Genomic DNA, 16,897 nt, shown 5'->3' with positions numbered 1-16,897 from the left:
GCTATGTTGTTAAAGAAAAAAAAAAACAAAAAAAACCCACCAACAAAACCCAGGGAAAAAACCCCCAATGAACAAACCCCATCTCTAGAATGGTAATAAAATTATTTCAAGAGGAAAATGAGTCAGATTCACTACTCTTTATGAGAGGGTGAGAAACTGAAGAACCAAGGCTGATGTCAGATCACTTTGTCTGATCAGAAGTGTAGAATGAAAAGGGAGGTGAGGGAGAATCAGGATCAAGGAAAATGGAAAACTTAACATTTGCAGAAAACCTACAGTTCCTTCTTGAATATTCAGGTTTTGTTTTAAGCCTATTATGACTCTAAGCCCATGTTTAATCTGCAGGGAAATATTTCGGTCTTTGCTGGAGGAAAACACTGTCGGGAAGTTGGGGTGGGAATGAACCGCACTGTCAGCTACCTACTTCTATTGGTTTTATTCCTGCATTTTTTCCCTTTGTATTTATATGGAGAACGTGTTGAAAGTCTTGCTGGGAAATGCCGTGTTAATACCTTCTTCACTCGGGAGAGTCCAGTTGTCCTTCAGGTGGCATTAAAAGATTTCACTGAATGGATTGGAACTTGAGAACTATGTATCCAAAATTCCTTTCAGATGCTTCTACTGCAGTTACACTAATGTCAGGTCCTTGAATGCTTTTTCCTATATTTACCTCCTATATATATTAATATACCTTATATAAAAAATACTGCTTGCATTGGAGTGTAGTTAAAGCTGGAGGTTCTTGACAAGCTAATGTTGCAAAATGCCATCAACCTTCTTTCCTTCAACAATACTTCAATATCTACAATACTGGCTCTTATTTCTGTCACGTTGCAACAGTAACACACTGAATGCAGTGCCTGAGCTTGTTTCCTCATGCGCAGAGTTTCTCATCACTCTGAGAGGACTGCCTGAGGGTGAAAAAGGGAAGTGTGTAGAGGTGACTTGCGACAGCCGCGTTTTTTGAATGTGGACCCTGGTCAGAACAGCAGTTCTAAGAGTGGCGAAGAGTAAGCGAAGTCAAGGATTTCTTTATGTAGCTGAGAAATTGAAGGAGAAATAGCAGAGAGAACCTTGTACAAGTGCTAGTTCTGGTAGCCTTTTTCTGAAACCAGCTCTGCCTCCATTACTCCCTGTACACGGTAATTTTTTTTTTTTTTAAAAAGAAAGCACTTGGAGCTGCTAGGCAGTTGAGACTGGGGAGGCTGGATATTCTGTGAACCAGTCTGTGAGCTCCTGGAATGGAAATGTGCTGGAACAGATAACAGCTGTGATCCTGTAAACCCAGTAAGGATGGTATGTATGGCTGTCCTTTTGTTACTGGTTGGTTTGTGATTATTGGTGTGGTTACATGGTTTTCTGAACATGTGGTAGAATTAATCCAGCACTTGGGTTTTCATTCCTTGTTTCTGAGATGCATGGAATAATCATCCATATTGTTTTGATACATTTGAATGTATATAAAAAAGAAAAAACAACAGCATGAGACAGATGACCCTGTATACCACAGTTGTCCTAGTGCATCCTGTTGCACTGCTACAGTAGGAACACACAAGTTGTTTTCAATATCCTTTATTTTCAGGTACTTACATCAAATGATGAAAATGCAAAAATGGAGAAGAGGCTGGGGGTTCTGGTACATCTCAAAGATTACTTTGAACTGCTAGTTTTAAGCAGCTAGGAAAAAAATATTCTATATCCATTAGGGTCAGGATGAGGTGAGGGAGCACTTGCTTCTCAGACTGACAGGTAATAAATACCATGCTGGGGTAGACTAGCAGGTGTGCTCAAGAAGAGGGGAGCCATCCAGAGTGACCTGGGCAGGCTGGAGAAACAGGTCCTGTGCAGTTCAGCTTGGACAAATGCTGAGCTCTCATTTAAAAGGAGACCATAGAGCCGGGGTCCTCGAACTACGGCCCGCGGGCTGGATACAGCCCCCCAGGGCCCTCAATCCGCCCCCGGTATTTACAGAACCCCCTTGTCCGTGCCCATCCCCCCGCCGGGGGTTGGGGGGGGAACCAAGCAGCCGCAGATGACTGCCTGCCACTTCATCCCCGTGCTGGCCCCTTGTTTAAAAAGTTTGAGGACCCCTGTCTTAGAGAGTCTGAGTGCCTGTCTTACTGCAAATGTAGTGGGCCCGAACCTCCTGGTACAGAACACCATCCTTGGTAGTTTTCTAGACCAGACAGGATAAAGCCTTGAGCTACATACTCCAGTCTCCTCGCTGATGCTTTGAGCAAGAGGGTTGTTCTGGGGACCTCCTATGACCCTACTATTTCAGGTAGCAATATAAGTGAAGGTGGCAGGGGATGGTCTCTGCTGAATTTAGGGTGTGCTTGTAGTTACCAGTCTTCAAGATGAATTGAAATAGTAGTGTATCCAGCAAATGATTCCTAGGGTATTCGGAGCAATAGAGCTGACAACAGTAGTCCAGAAGAAGTATAGGTGGGATTTTAAGTTAGTGAGATTGTATTTTTATGGGATATATATAAAATATTGTCAACAAGTGTTCTGCTTTTGATACTACTGGGATGCCAGTTTGAGTACAAATGCTGTGCAGTTCTTGTCACTCAAGGAAAATGTAAACTAGTGGTTTACAGCCTTTGATCTGCAGCTGTGCGTAGGTGATACAGGCATCAGCTGAGAAAAGCTAGTGCCCTGACATTACATTTGAATTTGCTGATTGAGGGCTGCATCTCCATTCAGAAATTAAAGGCGTAGGCATTGAAGGACTGTAGAGTTCAGACCAAAGAAAGATAAAATTGTGTGTCCTTAAAACAAATGTCAGATTGATTTAATTCCGTAACAATGTTCTGCCAGATAGGAAGGCAAAGTACAGTGAGGACTTAGAAGTAGTGTGTGTTGTGGTTTAACCCCAGCTGGTAATTAAGCTTAATTAATTACTTAACACAGCTGCTTGCTCCCCCCTCACCTAGAAGGATGGGGAAGGGAGCTGAAAAGGAGTATAAAACTCAAGGGTTGAGATAAGAACAATTTAATAATTGACAAAAAATAAAACAATAACAATAAAAATTCTAATGAAAAGGGGAGAGAAGGGGAGAGGAATGAAATCCAAAGGGAAGGGAGAAAAGGAAACAAGTGATGCACAATACAACTGCTCCCCCCCTGCTGACCGATACCCAGCCAGTCCCTGAGCAGTGATCCCCCTTGGCCAGCTCCCCCCCCAGTTTATATACTCAGCATGATGTCGTATGCTATGTAATACCCCTTTGGGTAGTTCGGGTCCCTTCTCCTGGCTGTGTCCCCTCCCAGTGTCCCGTGCCCCTCCACCCCTCTCCCTGGCCAGGCCTGAGAAACTGAAAAGTCTTTGACTGAGTATAAACATCACCCAGCAATACCTAGAAACATCAGTGTGTTATCAACATTATCCTCACACCAAACACAGCACTGCACCAGCTACTAAGAAGAAAATTATCCCAGCAGTAACCAGGACAGCTTGTTCTGAAAAAGTCTTTTAAATGGTTGATAATATTTGTTGGCATTTGCATTTCTCTGAACATTTACTTAGAAAACACCAGAGAATGGTGTCCTTACTGAGCTCAGTTGGGGCAGTGAGTAGAAAGCAAGCTCTCTGAACGCTGCCAGTGTGTCAGCTGACAATTTCTACGTTCCTCTTGCATTTAAGATGAACTGTAAAACTTTAATGCCAGGTTAAACTGTTTGGTTTTTTTTCTGTTAGACTGTTCAGTAATTTGAGTGTACTGTTTAGCCTTTCCAGAGAATTTCCTGGTGATGCAAGAGGGGAATATTGTGACATCTATTACAACTTTGTCTTCAGCAGCACCATAAATGGATGGGTCGTGGTCAGCTGTGGATGTCTGTGCATGGTCCTGTACATTAGGAGTTGTCAAAGATGAGTATACTGTTTAGTTCTGTTGCTGCAGGTTTTCCTTTCTGTGACTAGTATTGTGTGTGTTTAGCTTCGGTCTTTGGCAAGTCTTTGGTTTCTCTTAAGTCCTCTGTTACTTGAGATTTTTATGGTGTGATTGTTCCTATTTCTTAACTGCAGAAGCCAGTAAGCAGCAGTAGAAGAACCATATACTTGCGTGATGTTGACCAAGAACATAATGCACTTAAATGTTAAGTTCTCTATCTTCAGATTTCTTTGATCTTTTTTTTTTTTCTCATTAAGGAAGACATTGGGAACCAGTTGGGACAGTAAATTAAGCAATAGTTCAGTAGTTCTTGAGGTCTAAATATTAAATGTTTTTCATTTTATGCTCTTTATTTTCTTCAAAATAGCTGTACAATACATGTAGTCTTGGTCACTCTGAGTGTAATGAATTTGGCTTTTATTATGGTGAGGAAGGATACTTAGAGGATCTACTTTGTGTTCAAGGCTAGGGAGTCAGCTCTTCATTCAGAGCTGAATAGGCAAATTATTCAGGACCCAAACACTACTGAAAATACCTGTATTCCTCTTTACGCTTCTAAACAGTTGTAGAAAATCTGACTCATCTGTCAGAGCCTGTTTTCAATATATAAAGAATGCTATTTTCTTTAGAACTTACCCTAATTGTGCCTGTTGCCTGCTGGTATTGTCTGAGAAAACTGTGGACAGTGGCTGTCGTTAACTGATTTTAGTGTACTAGCTTGTCATCACTACTGCAGTGTAATACTATCAAACAGGATTTCCTTGCACTGTTGTCTTCTTCGTGACACAGCTGGTCAGTGAGCCAACAAGGTGAGATGGCCCACTGGACTCGCTGTTTACGAACAGAGAAGGACTGATAGGTGGTCAGAGGCCATCTTGGCCGATTCTCAGAGAAGGAAGGAGGAGGGTTCAGCAAAAAAGCCACCTTGGACTTCCAGAGGGCAGACTTTGGTCTGTTTAGGAGACTGGTTGACAGAGTCCCTTGGGAGGCAGTGCTGAAAGGCCAAGGGGTCCGGGAAGGCTGGGCATCCTTCAAGAAGGAAGGCTTAAGGGGCAGGAGCAGGCCGTCCCCATGTGCTGAAAGATGAGCCAGCAGGGAAGAAGACAGGCCTGGCTGAGCAGAGAGCTTTGGCTGGAACTCGGGGGGGAAAAGGAGAGTTTGCCGCCTTTGGAAGAAGGGGCAGGCAACTCGGAAGGACTGTAAGGATGTTGTGAGGTTATGCAGGGAGATGAAAAGGTGAAAGCCCGGCTGGAGCTCAGGCTGGCCGCTGCTGTAAAAGATAATACAAAATGTTTTTACAAATAAATTAGAAACAAAAGGAGGGCCAAGGAGAATCCCCATCCTTTAGTGGATGCTGGGGGGAACGTTGCCACAACGGGTGAGGAAAAGCCTGGGGTACTTAATGCTTTCTTTGCCTCAGTCTTTAATACTAAGACCAGTTACCTTCAGGGTATGTAGCTCCCTGAGCTGGGAGACAGGGATAAGGAGCAGCATGAAGTCCCCACAGTCCAGAAGGAAACAGTCAGTGACCTGCTGCTCCACTTGGACACACACAAATCTATGGAGCTGGATGGGATCCATCCAAGGGTCCTGAGGGAGCTGGCAGAAGAGCTCGCCAGGCCACTTTCCATCATTTATCAGCAGTTCTGGCCAACCAGGAGACTAGAGGTCAGCCAGTGTGACGCCCACCTACAAGAAGGGCGGGAAGGAGGATCTGGGGAACTACAGGCCTGTCAGCCTGACCTCGGTGCTGGGGAAGGTCATGGAGCAGATCATCCTGAGTGCCATCACGTGGCATGTGTGGGACAGCCAGGGGATCCGGTCCAGCCAGCATGGGGTTGTGAAAGGCAGGTCCTGCCAAACCAGCCTCATCTCCTTCTATGACAAGGTGACCCACTTGGTAGATGAGGGAAAGGCTGTGAATGTTGTTTACTTGGACCTTAGTAAAGCTTTTGACATTGTTCCCTGCAGCATTCTCCTGGAGAAACGCTGCTCATGGCCTGGATGGGTGTGCTCTGTGCTGGGTGAAAAGAAAGTGGCTGGACGGCTGAGCCCAAAGAGTGGTGGTGAGTGGAGTTAAAACCGATTGGTGACTGGTCACAAGTGGTGTTCCCCAGGGCTCAGTATGGGGCCAGTTCTGTTTCATATCTTCATCAATGATTTGGATGAGCGGTTCGATGAGCCCCCTCAGTAAGTTTGCAGGCGACACCCAGCTGTGGGGGAGCGTTGATCTGCGGGAGGGCAGGAGGCTCTGCAGAGGGGTCTGGGCAGGCTGGAGCGATGGGCCCAGGCCAGTTGTGTGAGGTTCAACCAGGCTCAGTGCTGGGTCCTGCCCGTGGGTCACACCAGCCCCCGCAGCGCTGCGGGCTGGGGGCAGGGGGCTGGGAAGTGCCTGGGGGGAAAGGGCCTGGGGGGGCTGGTCGGCAGCCGGCTGGGCATGAGCCCCCCGTGTGCCCAGGTGGCCAAGGAGGCCAGCAGCATCCTGGCTGGTGCCGGGAACAGCATGGCCAGCAGGGCCAGGGCAGTGCTGTCCCCCTGCACTGGGCACTGGCGAGGCCGCCCCTCGACTCCTGTGTTCAGTGTTGGGCCGCTCACTGCCAGGGGGACGCAGAGGGGCTGCAGCGTGTCCAGAGATGGGCAGGGGGCTGGTGAAGGGTCTGGAGCACAGGTCTTAGGAGGAGTGGCTGAGGGAACTGGGGGTGTTAAGTCTGGAGAGGAGGAAACTCAGTTGGGACCTAATTGCTCTCTACAGCTGCCTGGAAGGAGGTTGTAGACAGGTGAGTAACAAGCAATAGGACAAGAGAAAATGGCCTCAAGTTGCACCAGGGTTGGTTTAGATTGGGTATTAGGAAAAATTTCTTCACTGAAAGGGTGGTCAAGCATCGGAACAGGCTGCCCAGGGAAGCAGTTGAGTCACCATCCCTGGAGATGTTTAAAAGACGTGTAGATGTGGCACTTGGGGACATGGTTTAGTGTTGTACTTGGCAGTCCTGGGTTGATGGTTAGACTCTATCTTAAAGGTTTCTTGCAGTCTAAGTGATTCTATGATTCTTTTTTAACCGAGTCAGCTGATATGGCTTTCAATTATCTAATCCTTATTAAATAGCTCTGAACTTTAAAGTATATGATGTTTTGCTTTTTGTCTGCTGTTCAAAGGACATAGTCACAGGAAGTGGGGTGTTTGCTTTCAGAGATTTTCTTTTTCCTGGACGGATGAATGAGGTTGGAACTGAAAGAAGTTAACTTTAATTTTGGCCTTTTGGTGCACTTCCCTTTTACCACTAGTAGCAGGTAGGTGAAAACAGGCAAGTGACTTACCAGTAATTCTTTGTCTTGGAAAACTCAAAAAACTCCAACCAGTCAACAATGCAACTCTACTCCTTCCTCTTCGAGGTGCTGGTTTTCTCCCTTTAAGACCACTATTGTGTATCAGTTGAAATTGTGGGACTACCCCTGGCAGTTCTGTTCTGTGGGCTTCTCAGTCCAAACATGCTAGTCTTATAATAAAATAAATCATATTAAAGCAAAGATGTGTGTTTTTCCTTAGGGGATTCTGTATTTTAAGGTCATGTGCAGCATACTTAAATGTAGGAAGTGCAAGGTGTTGTTCTTCACCACCAGAATGAAGAAATTGCTGAGCATGCGCTATAAGCTTTTTCTGTAGCAGCTGTTCCGCTCAAATTTGAGATCACTTCTGGAACTGAACATACTTGCTTTATTTACATCTACTGTCTTGACTGGTGAATATGTAACCCGCCCTGACTGAACCACTTTTGGGAATTTTTTTGTGCAGAAAGACTGCAAGTACAATATATACAATTTCAGAGTAGAAAGCAGCGATTAATTGGAAGGTGCAGATAACTGGTAGATCATGGAGCAGATTCTCCGGAAAACTACGCTAAGGCACATGGAAAATAAGGAGGTGATTGTTGACAGTCAGCATGGCTTCACTAAGGGCAAATCATGCCTGACAGATTTGGTGGCCTTCTGTGATGGGGTTACAGCATTGGTGGGTGAGGGAAGAGCAACTGATGTCATCTGCCTGGACTTATGCAAAGCATCTGACACTGTCCTGTACAACATTCTTGTCTGTAAACTGGAGACATGGATTTGACGGATGGACCACTCGATGGAAAAGGAATTGGTCAGATGGTCACACTCAAGAGTTGTGGTCAACAGCTTGATGTCCAAGTGGAGACCAGTGAGGAGCGGTGTTCCTGAAGGGTTTGTACTGGGACTAGCACTGTTTAGCATCTTTGTCAGCAACATGGCCAGCAGGGTTGAGTGTACCCTCAGCAAGTTTGCTGATAACACCAAGCTGTGTGGTGCCGTTGACATGCTGGAGGGAAGGGATGCCATCCACAGGGACCTTGGCAGGCTGGAGAGGTGGACCTGTGTAAGTGCAAGGTCACGCACTTGGGTCAGGGTAATCCCAAGCCCAAATACAGGCTGGGTGGGGAATGGATTTTGAGAGCAGCCCTGAGGAGAAGGGCTTGTGGTGCTGGTGGACAAGTTCAACATGGCCTGGCAATGTGCACTGGCAGCCCAGAAAGCCAGCCAAATCCTGGTCTGCATCAAAAGAAATGTGGCCAACAGATCAAGGGAGGTGATTCTCCCTCTCTGCTCTGCCCTTGTGAGTCTGTACCTAGACTATTGCATTCAGCTCTGGAGCCCCCAACGTAAGGACATGGACTTGTTGGGGTGGGGTCAGAGGAGGGCCACAAAGATGATGGGAGTGATTGACCACCTCTCTTGTGAGGACAGGCTGAGAGAGTTGGGGGTTGCTCAGCCTGGAGAAGAGAAGGCTCCAGGGAGACCTTATAGCAGCCCTCCAGGACTGTTGTGGTTTAACCCCAGCCAGCAACTAGGACAAGTACCTAAAGGGGGACTTGGTTCTATCATGTGGTCATAGAACAAGGGGTAAAGGCTTTAAACTGAAATGAGATAGATTTAGATGAGATATTGGGAAGAAATTCTTTACTGTGAGGGTGGCGAGACACTGGAACAGGCTGCCCAGAGAAGCTGTGGATGCCCCATCCCTGGGAGTGTTGCATGGAGCTTTGAGCAACCTGGTCTAGTGGGAGTGTCCCTGCCTGTGGCAGGGGGGTTGGAACTAGTTTGACCTTTAAGGTCGCTTCTAACCCAAACCATTCTGTGACATGGTATGACAGGAACCAAAAAGAAAACATTGAAACAGAGGGAAAATACCTCTTGTCCAATTTTTCCAAGCTCAGCTTTACTCCAGGGACTTCTCCTCCCTGCCTTATCACCGCAGTTTACACTCACTCACTTACAGTGGCATTGAGGGGTGTGGGGAAGGTTGAGGAGGGCAGGTGTTCTCGTCAGTATGGAGGGGTTTTGCTCTGCTTCTTCCTTCTCCCACATTTCATTCGCTGTGGCCCAGGTCCTCCACAGGCTGCTGAGACTTACCTGCTCTGGTGTGGGTCCTCTGTGGGCTGCAGGAAAACCCTGCTTTTCCGTGGAGCTCCTCCTCCTCTGGCCCTGCTCTTCTCTCTGCTGATTCTTGCTCCTTTTTGTTCGCTCTTCCTCTGTCTGATGTTTTAGCCCTTTCTCAAACATACTTTCCCTGGGGCACCACCAGCTTGGCTGAGGGGCTCAACTGTGCCCTGCAGTGGGCCCACTGGGCTACCTGGAACCAGCTGTGTCTGCCACAGGGCACTCCTGCAGCCTCCCACTGATACCCAAACCCTGCCACTGCAGAGTATGCCAAGCGTGGGGTGGCATATGGTGGGGCAGGAGCCACATCGCTATAAGGTAAGAAAGCTGAGAAGTAATGGCCTTGCTGTCTTTTGAGGGCCAGCTCAACAAGGGACTTTGCTTAGCAGAGATTCAAGAGTTTGGAAATCCGTTAGCACAATTTGCCTTGAAGAGAGATCCAGTTACTCCTCTGGGTTTGTGCTGGAGGGTTCTTTGGTTTGGTGTTTGGCCATGGCTTGGTTTAATGGCAAAAAAGGGTATTTTAGCAGCTTTGAGGAATACTTTTTTCTTGAACTGTTTTGATCTGCAAATCAAGAAAGTAAACCGCACTCCAAGAATGTCTAAAGTGGACAAGCCAACCTATGGTCAGCAAAATGGAACCTGATAAGATGCATCCCAGAGTCTGAGGAAATTGGCTGATGTAGTTGGCAAGCCACTATCGGTGATATTTGACAAGTTGTGGCAGTCAGCTAAAGTCCCCAGACCCTGGGAACTACTGACCTGTCAGCCTCACCTCTGTGCCTGGGAAGATCATGGAACAGACCCTCCTTAGCAGCTGTGCTAAGGTACATGGAGGACAGAGAGGTGATTCAAGGCAGCCAGCATGGCTTCACCAAGGGCACGTCCTGCCTGCCCAACCTGCTGCCCACCTATGATTGAGCGATGACATCAGTGGGCAAGGGAAGAGCTGCGGATGTCATCTACCTGGACTTCTGTAAGTAAGGCCTTTGACACGGTCCCCCACAACATCTTTCTCCCTAAACTGGAGAGCTATGGATTTGATGGATGGACTGTTTGGTAGATAAGGAATTGGTTGGGTGGTCATATCCAGAGGGTAGTGGTCACTGATCTCCATTGATCCACTGATCTCCATCATCAGTGGACAATGAGCCATATGTGGTGTCCCTCAGGGGTCTGCACTGGGGTCAGTACTGTTTCATATCTTCACCAGTGACCCAGTGGAATTGAGTGCACCCTCAGCAAATTTGCAGACGACACCAAGCTGAGTGGTGCAGCTGACATGCCTGAGGGATGGGATGCCATTCAGAGGCACCTGGACAAGCTTAAGAAGTGAGCCTGTGTGAACCTCCTGAGATTCAGCAAGGCCAAGTGCAAGATCCTGCACATGGGTCAGGGCGATTCCTGGTATCAATACAGGCTGGGGTACAATAAAGGGATTGGAACAGCCCAGCGGAGGACTTGGGGGTACTGGTGGGTGAAAAACTGGATGTGAGCTGGCAACGTGGGCTCCCAGCCCAGAAAGACAGCTGCACCCTGGACGCATAGAAGTGTGGCCAGTGGCTTGAGGGAGGTGGTTCTGTCGCTCTACTCTGCTCTGGTGAGACCCCACCTGGAGCACTGCATCCAGCTCTGGAGCCCTCAGCGCAGGGAAGACATGGACCTGTTGGAGTGGGTCCAGAGGAACGCCATGAAAATGATGAGAGGGCTGGAGCAGCTCTCCTATGAAGGTGGGTTGGGAGAGTTGGGAGCTGTTCGTCCTGGAGAAAGAGGGTTCTGGGGAGACCTTATCATGGCCTTCCAGTACTTACAGGGGGCTCACAGGAAGATGGGGACAGACTTTTTTGTAGGGCCTGTAGCAATCAGACAAGGGCTCATGTTTTTTAAACTAAAGAAGAGTAGCTTCAGACTAGATACAAGGAAGAGATTTTTTTATGGTGAGTGTGGTGAAACAGTGAAAGATTCTCCAGAGAGGTGGCAGATGCCCCATCACTGGAAATATTCAAGGTCAGGTTGGACCGGGCTCTGAGCAACCTGATCAAGTTGAAGATGTCCCTGTTCACTGCAGGGAGGAGTTGAATTAGATGATGTTTAAAGGCCCCTTCCAACCAAAACAATTGATTCTCTGATTCTCTTTCGGCTCTTGGAAGTTTTGTATACATCACTTCTGTGGCATTGCGCTTCCTATCCCTTAGTTTGGAGACGTGCAGGCTGTTAGGCATATTGCCTTCGAAAGATGCCAGCTCCAGAAATCACATGAATTTTTTCAAAGCTGAATGTGGTGTGTGTGGAAGGAGAGGAATATCTGTATGATAAGTTATTCTCAGCTACACAGCCTCTTTTTTTGGCCTGCATTGAAATGTGTGTTTGTGAGAAACTACCTTTCAGCGTGAGTGGCTGTTAGGACAGGCTGCTGTGACTGTGCCCAGTGGCTCTCTGTCAGGAGTAACTCATGCTGGTTGTGGTTGTCACTGGGAGTCTTCGCTCACTGTGGTCTTGCGAGGGAAAATTAGAGGAAGAGGCATCTTATAGTCCTGCTGTTAAAGCCAGATGGGGTTTTCAGTAATTCACTTAGTCTGTTTGTACAAATGTGTTTAATTATGTTTCTCTGCCTCTGTAATTGCAGTAAAAGGTTTGGGAAGCTTGAATTATCATAGGATGAAAACATTTTAAAAATTTCTGTAGCAAACCTTCCAAGGCAGGACTCTGGGGATAAAGCATCCCTTCTTTGCCAACATTTTAACACATTGCCATTACATTTGATGTTATGGTGTTGCAATACTGTGGAGGAAGATGTGACGGGAAGGAAATATTGCATAGTTCTCTGTTCTGAAATGGATAACGGCTTTGTGGCTGCCTTAGGAAAACACCTGATTCTTTTCTTGAGGTGTAAATCCTCTCCAGAATGAAGATTAAGAAGTCACAAATGATTACACTTCACTGTTAAAACCTTTCTGTGTATATTAGATTTGGGCAGTTGCTCACTGCGCAGCATAGCAATTGGCATATTTTTTATCCCTTCTGTTAGGTTTGGATGATTTGTAGGTCTGTCTCTAAAACTATGACAAAGTGATATAGTTGTTCCACTTTATTGTTGCATATTCAGTGATAAGGTAGTCGTAAGCTTGGTCAGTGTATTGCATTGAAACTAAGGCTATAGCCATAAATCAGTAATTGAAAAACATGGTTTTGAGGGTGCTGTAGGATTTTTGTGTTATCCTAAATGAAATTTAAATTTCTGGTGACAGGGTATTTACTGAAAAAGAGCTGTGTATACTTAGAAACTAGTAACAGAATCTGACTTTTTTTTCCACTGGATTTTTTTCCCCTCGACACAGGCTAAATCATTGGGGGATAGAAGGACACTTGTGGTTTTTATTTGTGTGTGGTTCTACAACGGCGTAAGTCAATGAAAGTCAGTACCCAGCCCCCTCCTCTTTACATTTAGGGGAATTAGGTGGTTCAGGTCATTGGCCCTGGGAAAAATCAACCTTACAAGTGATGTAGGGTCAAGTTAGCTTATACAGGGTCTTGTGAGCATGAGTGCTGGCCTAAGAGACAAGTCAGGAATGTTGATCAGGTGAGGGAGTGACTGGGGCAGCGCCAGCTTTTATTGGCTTGCATTGCTGTGGAATTGTACCTTTTATAAACTGATAACAATACATCTTCATATGCAGAATTTTTTTTTCTTGCTGCTGACAGGAAAAGAATGTTATATACAGTGACAGTTCCCATTATATCCTATAGCTACACAACTGTGTGTATTTGGTGATCTTGTAAAGCTGTCAGAACATGGCTTTGTTTGCAATGTAATTTCGAAACCATGCTACTCATCTCATATAACATCAACCTGCCAGATCTGAAGTCATAGCAATTTTAATGTTACTGTGCAAGGAAGCTGTAAGTTCTGAAGCAGTTAGAATTTACAAATGTGAACACAAACTTAATGTTACTTGCTGTTGTGTATATCAGGAAAGCCTTTTTTCAAAGACGTGCTGCTGTCCTTTCAGTAGTTAGAAATATAGAAAATATTTAAGAACCATGTTTCTATACAAATACTTAAAGTAGTCAAAAATGAAATATGAAGTTACAGACTGCTTTTATGTTAATTATTCTTTTAGCTACAAAACCTGTCCGCAAAAAATATGGCATGGAAATCTTTGAACTTCTGTTAAAATAAATTGAAGTCTCAATCAGATGGTCTTTTGCAGACTCTATTAACATCAGCATTGAAGTTGACTTAAGAATGTTAACAAAAGAGACTCAGTATAGGAGTCTTCTGGTTTAGAAACCAAAGATTTAATGTTTTTCTGCTTCCTTTCACAATCGTTATGATTAGAAATTTATAGGAAAATAAGGTTATGGCTTTGGTATTTGAATTAGTCACTATTATGTGTCCTGTATGGGGAAAGTGCCTGGTGTTCAAGAATGGGTCAGCAAGGTCTGACTAAAGCCTTTGTAGCAGCACAGGGAAAGAAAGAATGATTGCTGTAAGTACTGGGGAACCTGTGTGGCTTGGAGAGCAGTAGGCAAAGTGGGAATAGATGGAAAGAGTTAAGGGGAAAGTTATGTTTGATACTACTTTGGCTAGGCATTTGTGAGGCAAGGTCGCAAATTTGTCAGAGTAGTTCAGGCAATGCTACCTTCTCAACATATGTAACTGCCACATGCATCTTGACTTCTTCCTTGCCAGCAGCAAGGAGCAGTGGCTTTTCAGGGTGCTGATGAAATGGTTAACATGGACGTGGCCAGTTTGCTGCTCCTGGTCATTACTGTTTTGCCCATTCACATAGATCTCCCTGATTCACTCATTTCTACCTTCAGTTCACTGATGAGTGGGCTTGTAAGGATGTTTAGCCTGGAACTGCTGTCAGTACATAACTTTAAAATTATTTAAAATCATGGGAAATGGCTTAACAAGTGAACCTTACTTTTTTTTTTCCTCCCCTTGAATGAGAACCTGACCAAGTTGTCCCTGAAGTTTTGAAATGTTTTGGTGCTTTTCTTGAGCAACTCTGGCACTTGGGTATCTTTGATTTTACAAGTTGCATCTCGGATGGAACAAAAGAAAATGTACATGCAGCTCAAAATGTTGCAGTTTTAAAGTGCTTCTTGAAATTACAGTTCTGAATGCTTGAGGGTTTCCTGTGTGTGTATGACTTTTAAAAAATGTTATTGTCTTATGTTTTAGTAGTTGTTGGCGTGTGTGTGTCTGTTCACACTTTCCTTGAGATATCACTGGGTCTTCAAGTATTTCAATGGTCAAAACCAACTTTGTCACTTCCTGAAGTAAAATTCTGTACATGTTCTCCATCAAACCTGCTTTCATCAAGACTGCACGATTAAATTGAGGACTGCTCGCTGAAAATGCATCTCATTTTTTCACTGTAGCTACACAATTCTGTGTTTTTTACCAAAGTGTAATTTGTACAAATGTACTGTAATTGTACAGCAATTAGTAACTTTACAGGGTGTGGTCATACATATTGCAGAAGATAAATGCTTTTCAAAACTGAGCTACTGTAAGGTAAAAAATTAATACACAATGAAGGTCAGATTTTTAGCAGTATTTCTGGAGTGTCCTTTCACATCCTGCCAACAGGGACAGTGCAAATGCCTCCTTTCAAGAAGGGGTAGCGTCTGGGATCAGCTAGTCCCTGAAACAGCCATCTCTGAATCACCAGCCAAAGGAACATAGAGAGGAGTGGGCGATGAAAACAGTGAGTCTTCCTTTTGAGGGTACTTTCTTCCTCTCTTTCAGGAATAGCAATTTCATTTTCCTCCCACCCTCAGGACAGAAGAGTTTGTCCTTTTAGAGCATTCATGTGCAAACTGGATAAAAGTGTCTGTGAGTGTGGATATGAAAACACATTTTTGTGATTCCTGTTATGCTTTAAAGCTTTCCTGTCCTCTGTGGCAAATCACATTTGGTAAATCACATCAGCTTTTTTTTGTAAAAGGTTTTTCCCTTTACTATGAAATCATTAGAAGTGGTGGTAGCTGGAGCAGTTACTGCCGCTTTCATTAAGTGCCCTCTGCATCCTGGAATCTCTTCAGTGCTAAGGCCCAGTTCATACCAAAATGTTTAAGACTATGGGAGCTTTAATTTAAACATGTAAGTAGTCCTGAGGCAGTCTGAAGGATGACTCAAGGTTTGTAAAAAGTCAAGTACCTGCTTAGCTATTTTGTTAGGTCTGGTGCAACTTTTCATCATTTTGAAAGATTGAACAGCTGTCGTTCAGTAAGTCAGTAAAACCAGTGTATTAATATGTTAGCACAGGCAACTATTAGACCAAATCCAGAATAAAGGTCCAAATAATTTATTCAAAAAAAGAAGAATAATCTAGTCCTGCCCTTTCTTTCATGCTTGGTAAAGAAAAAAAAAATCTGGTATGTCAGGAAGAGTTTAGGTTTACAGTTTGGGTCTCTTTCTGTTGAATTGTAGTAGAAATCAGGTAGAAAATAAATGGAAGCTTTCAAAATACTGATATATGTGCTAATGCATTACAACACTTCTAAAAAGCTGAGGGAATTTAGAAACATTAAAGCAGGTCACAGTGCAGCCTTGTGCTGAGGTCATGGATGATGGGAAGATGGCAAAATCGTTCAAAAACTAAAAAGGGAATCAAAAGGCTATCTGGCTGAGTCTGATGATTAGCTAAAGAGGGTGAAGACTCTGAAAGTTGGAGTGGATGATGATCTTGTGTGTTCAAAAGGCTGCTGTGAGGGAGAGAGGTGTACAAAAACAAGAGCTTCCCGAGTCATGGCAGCAGCAGTGAGTCAATGAAGTGGGCACCAGCCCACTACCAGCTTGGGGGGCTTTGCTCTCAGCCAGCCTGTACATTTAGAGTGGGATCAGCAGGGAGACCTTGGATTGTGTGGTTGTGGTAGGCAAAAAAAAAAAAAAGCGTAAATTGTGAATACTGATAGGTAAATAACATAAGCAATTGTGGTGCATGTGCAGGGTGGGGGTCTGAAACTGAATTACGAATGCTGGAGTAGAAACCTGCTGCTGTGTGGGCTGCTTGTGACTTCTTGTAACACCTGAGCAAAGGGGGCATTTCCTCAGTCCTCCCATTAGTGAACAGGCATGAACTGGTGAGTAGGGCAGTCGTGCTTTGGTTTTTGCATGTAGACCATCACATGGGAAGGCCCAGGGCTTGGGGAGTGAGTGGCGAGAAGGTGAACATCCTGCAGGGAGAAAGAGATCCTGGAGCTGGGAGAGATAACATGGAGACAAATGCTGGGGGAGCCTGGGGAGATGGTAAGGCTTGAAGCTAGTAACGCTGAGCAGCTGTGGAGCAGGGAGCAGCACAACCTTCCCAAAACAGCGGCCATCTCCTAGTGGGCCTAAGTGAGTAGGTGAGATAACCTATTAGGGTGACAGCTCAAGCATCACTGGTTTTAAAGTAAACATCTGTATCCAGATCTACAGTTTGTCTTGCCGGTGACACTGGTGTAGAATAAACACAGTCATTGTCTTGTCAGTGACAGTGATTGTCAAGTCATCTATGGATGCCTTCCAGAGTTGGGGCCGAGACCTC

Source organism: Falco biarmicus, chromosome Z (genome assembly GCF_023638135.1).
Source record: "Falco biarmicus isolate bFalBia1 chromosome Z, bFalBia1.pri, whole genome shotgun sequence".
Lineage (NCBI taxonomy): Eukaryota > Metazoa > Chordata > Aves > Falconiformes > Falconidae > Falco > Falco biarmicus.
This window is presented reverse-complemented; position numbering follows the sequence as displayed.